Genomic DNA, 5,300 nt, shown 5'->3' on the forward strand with positions numbered 1-5,300 from the left:
CAGGACTGGGCACTATTAGGAAAAATCACTATTAGGACCGGTTACTATTAGGATGGGTCACAATTAGGACTGGTTACCATTAGGACCAGCTACTACTAGGACTGGTCACTGTTAGGACTTGTCACTATTAGGACCAGGCACTATTAGGACTGGGCACTATCAGGATAGATATAGGACACTATCCTATTTTTCATAATAGGACTGGGCACTATTATGAAAAATCACTATTAGGACTTGTCACTGTCAGGACCAGGCTCTATTAGAATTGGGCACTATTAGGAAAAATCACTATTAGGACTGGTCACCATTAGGACTAGTCACCATTAGGACCAGCTACTATTAGGACCAGTCACTGTTAGGACTATCAGGACACCAGGGCATGGCCCCCCGGACCCCATTCCAAGCAGCGGGGACCCTGGTGTGCTGGGCAACGTGGTGGGCACGGCGTGGGCTGGCACAGCCCAGAGGGCACCGTGGGCCCAGGCACGTCCCGCCGGCCAGGCCAAATCCAGGTGACGCATAGCGAGGCTGGGGCAGCGGCCGCAGAGCCGGTCCTGTTGGCTTTGCCAGCGGTGACTCGTCCAGAGCCTGGCAGAGCCTCGGGGAACTGCCCTGCTGTGCTAAAGCTGTCCCTGGGTGCTGCGGCTTGGGTCCAGCTTGGATTCGCTGACATCTAGTAGGGTGTTGAGCTCGTGCTTGCGGTGGCCCTCCGCCTTCCACTTCCATGAGTTCTTGCTCAGCAAATCCACTCCTGTTCCTGGTTGAAAAAATAAGCTGGAAAAATCTTTCGGTTCCTCCCAGCTCCTTTGAAGTTGTGTTTTGAAGCGGGTGGAGAAGGGGAGAGCCCAGTGGGTGCTGGGGTGGGTGGCTGGGCACGGGTGCCCCAACGCGGGCTGTGCCACGGGGAGGGCGGGTGCTCTCTGCCCGTGACTCAGGGGTGAGGGAGCGGTGAGGTGGGGGTGTCCCCTGCTGCAAGCTGGGGCAGGTGGCAAGCGGGGATCCGTGCCAAGATGCCAGGCACTGACTTCTCCCTGGGTGGGGACAGATGAGACTGTCTTTGTCTGGGACAAACATCGGCCAACAAAAGACATCGCTGCCGCGGCTCTGCCTGCATCCCGCTCCAAGGCTCCAACCTGCGGGATGTGTCCTTCTATGGAGGAAAGAGAGGATGGTGACGGCCACCTGTGCAAACCCTGCAGAGCGTTGGGCAATAAGGAAGTGAAAGAAATGACCAAAAAAACGCCCAAGGCAGCAGCGTCAGGGTGTTGCATCAGCACAGCAGGGAGATGCTCTGCAGAGCACTTCCCTCTGCGGTGCGAACCACCCCGCAGCCCGGCCCGGCCAGAAATGTCCTGGATGGGCTGTCCCCAAAGGAAGCAGGGAGGGGACACAGTGCTGTGCACCCCGGCATTAGGAGACACGTCCTGTGCAGGAGGCACCCAGGAGCAGTGGCAATGTGTGACCTGGTGGGAGCCCCCGGTGCGATGTGCAAGGCCTGGGGACATCTCGGCAGGAGATGTGGGAAAATAACAGAACATTGGCGAGGAGGACTGTAAACACGCCGAAGCGACCTGCAGCTGAGGTGTCGCAAAACACATATATCACACCAAGCGTTGTTTAGTCTTGTGTGCTCGACAAGTGGAACATCTGTGCTCAGATAACACGGGCCTGTGACGGACTCAGGGGCACCTTATCGAACATGCTTGAGATTCCTGCCCTGCTGTCGGAAAAGATCAAGGCACAGTGGAAAACTACGCCTGCTTGAATCCCCCATATACAGAGAAGAACAGCGGGTCCGGACTCTCTCACTGACAAACTCTCTCTAGCAAGGACCGAGCCCTGCAGTGCCTGCGCTCCTGCTTGCGTGCGTCTGCCCTGGCACTGCTTCGGAGATCCCCCCGCTCGCCAGGTATCGAGGTTAAATTTACTCTTTGCATTTCCTCCATGGTTTTGTGGTTATTCCTGCGTCCTGCCCATGCTGGCTCATGCACCATCCCTCCCTGTTAACCCACAAAATCCTCCAGGGTGGGATCTGTCCCCGGCACCTTGGGGACAGGCGAGGTCCTGCTGGTCCAAAGGCTGGGAGGTGGCTGCTGCCAGGGCAGGTCCCGTCCCTGGACGTGGAGACACACTGCAGCACCCGGCGGGGAGGAGATCCGAGTGGCATCGGCCTTCCTTATAAACCAAAGCCAAGGTCCTGGAGCCTTTTGAAAGAGGATTTTCAGAGGCAAGCTCAGCCCCGCTCCCCTTGGCCTTGGCATCCCTAGAGCAGGACTTTTTCTCAGATAATTCAAGTATGTGTGGAAGAGGGCCTTTGCTTTCAGGGCAGCTGCGTTTTTTCCTCCCAAGAACGACGGTGCACAAGCCTGGGTGCTAATGGGGCTGTGACATGTGGCATGAGCCCGGCCATCCCACCGCGGGAGAGCTGACGGAGTCGGGGGGCTGCCTGCTCCCCGGGGAGAGGAGCCCTGCCTCCTGCGGGGTCTGACCACCCCGCTCGCCAGGCACCCTCCATCCCCAGCTGGGACACACAGGTGGAGGGAGTCAGGATTACGAGATGTGCGGGGGATGGATGGAGCTGGGGAATAGCTCTTCGAGTGGGTTCTCACCTGCGGGGGGGTTCCAGGAGCTTGGAACCATCTCCGGTGACTTTTCAGAGGCAGTGTCACAAAGATGCTTGGGGTGAAATATCCTGGTTTTCAAAACCTTGTCATTTTTGTGCTGTAAAAACCCCACTCTCCCACCCTAGGGCTGCAGTCCGGGGTTTCCTTGTCTTGCCAACACATCAACCGCTTCCTGACATGTCTCTCAGTCCGGGTTCTCCAGGAGTTTTTTCCCATTGCTGGCTCTTCACGAGCCCCCCCATCTGGCTGTGGGACCCCTCGTGTTGTCTTGAGTTGCTCCCGCATGCAGACAGAGGGATTCGTGTCCCCGCAGCCCCTCAGGGAGCCCGTCCCTCCCATCCCCTCATCCCCCGGTCTCTTGGGACACAGCCTGGGGGAAAAGCCCCGCATGGAGGGGACGCCTCTTGCCCCAGCCCTCACCACCGGTTTGGACCCCACCGTGTCCCGCTCTCACTCATTCTCATCTCTCTCAGGGGTAAAAAATGCCTGTCCCTGCTGCCACCGCCACCGAAAGCAGCCCGGTGCCGGGGCTGGCTGCCGGCAGCGCTGCCGTTCCCGGTGCGAACGGCAGAGGCCAGGCCACGGCCGCGTTCCGCGCTGCCGGCAGCGGGCTGGAAGCTGTTCCCAGCGGCAGCAGAGGATGCTCAGCCTCTGCCATTGCTCCCTTCCCTCTCACCTCCATCTCACCAGCCTCCGCTGCCCCACTCACCCATCCCTGCCAGTGCTACGCTGGGTGTCGCAGCTGTCGCCCCCTGCCCCTTCCACCCCTGAGGGACACGGGGCACCCTGGGACCGCTCAAAGAGGGGGGAAGTTTTTCCCATCAGCCAAACTGGGAACCCAGGTCTGGTTCTGCGAGGGCAAACAGATAGAAAAGCCCTCCCCCAGCCTTTCCTGAGGGCATCGCGGTGCTGGTGGCAGTGGTGCCATCCGACTGTGTGGCAGATGATGCTTGTCACAGCATCCTCACCTGTCTGTCCCTGCCGCCTCCCTGCCCTGGCCATCGAAGGGCTGGGAGACGGGGAGCAGCACCCATCGCCCACCCATGCCATGATTTACAGCTGCCCTGTGCTCGGTCACCTTTGCAAACACAGGGATGCTCCTGCTCACCTCCACGTCCCCTCCTGGGGAGCCGGGGGGGCACTGTCACCCCTAGATCCTGACTGAGCCACCCTAGTGGCACACAGACCCCTCCAAACACAGATATTAGTGGGAAATTTGTGTTTTTACCCCCTCCAAGCCCTGTGTCCTCCTACCCCCCCTCCCTCCTTGGCCAGCCTGCAGTGGGAAAGCATTAAGAACTAAGGCAATATCAAATGCAATCAAAAGCAGGATGGTGGGAGTTTGTCTTTTGGGGTTTCCTTCTCTTTTATTGCTTTCCCAATGAATAAACATTTGGGAGGGCTCTGGGGTGATTTAGTGGAGCAGGAAAGGGCAGGAGGCTGGGAGCTGCCTGCTCCCTTTGGCAAATCTCACAGGACGATGGCCCGGCCTTGGGGATTTTCCTTCCAGTAGAAATGACCGCCCAGTCAGACGATAAGGCTGGGAACTGCCTGGCTTGATGGGGAGTCTGCTTTGCCCCCCGGCACTGGGGCTGGGGTCCGCGGGAGCTGCTGGGACAGGGGCCGGGGGGGAGGAGGAGAGATTGAAGCGGGTGAATCCACAGCAGCACAGAGGAAGCGGTGACCTTTGAGAAGCAATATTCCTCGCCTGCTGCTATTTATCCAGCCTTCCCAGAGGCTGCTTCTGCCGAGCCAGACCCCGTACGTGCAGGCCAGGCTGGGCGATGCTGGGCTGCCCTGGTGCTGAGCCACGGCCGCCTCCTCTCCAGGGGTGGCTCTGGTTTGAGGAGCTGAATGCAACATTTACTGCCGGAACAGCAGCTCTGCAAGGGGATGGACCTTCCTGCCTGCCGGGTGTCCTTGTGCAGCCGTCCGGTTGTCCCTGAGCATCCCCCTCGCCTTGCCCGCCTCCCCCCCTGCTGCTGCTCGGGCTGCGCGATGAGCTGTGCCCGGGCTCGGTGGGTCCGTGCTCGGCTGAGCGGAAGCTGCAGCGTGGTGTTTACCTGCACAGCCATCTGCATTCACCTTCGGAGAGGTGACCTGCCTGCCACCGGCGCCCAGCCAAGCTGCATCCATCGGCCGGGCTGGTGGGGGAGCAGAGCTCCAACCATCCACGCACTACATCAGGCCCAGCCCCTCTTGGCCACGGAAGGGCTAAGGCTTCAGCATCCCTGGATGCAGGACCCCACGGGAGATGGGTGCTTGGCAGAGGGCAAGGCTGAACTGCCAAAACTGCTGCTTCCCCAGCGCACCCTTGTCAGCACTCTCATCTCTGCTGGCACCATCTCCCCGTAGGCATCCCAGCACCTGGAGGCACAACGTCTCTGTAGACACCCCTCTCTGTCGTCACCCCGACCCCTCTGCCAGCCTCTGGTCCCAAGGGGGACCGTGGCATGGGTGGGTTTGCACAGAGGCGAGGGACGGCCGCTGTCTCAGTGACCCCTTGCCCACCCATCATCATTAGGGTTATTTTTTAAATCAGGTTCCCAAAGTGGTTATTTACAGAAGTGTCTAAAGTAAAGTAAATGAAAATCACATTATTACCTAGAATAGTGTCCCCCAAACAAAGCCCTCTGCTATACAAATATAAACCCACAACAGTGCGGCAGAGCCTGA

The sequence above is a fragment of the Chroicocephalus ridibundus genome, chromosome 14 (genome assembly GCF_963924245.1).
Source record: "Chroicocephalus ridibundus chromosome 14, bChrRid1.1, whole genome shotgun sequence".
Lineage (NCBI taxonomy): Eukaryota > Metazoa > Chordata > Aves > Charadriiformes > Laridae > Chroicocephalus > Chroicocephalus ridibundus.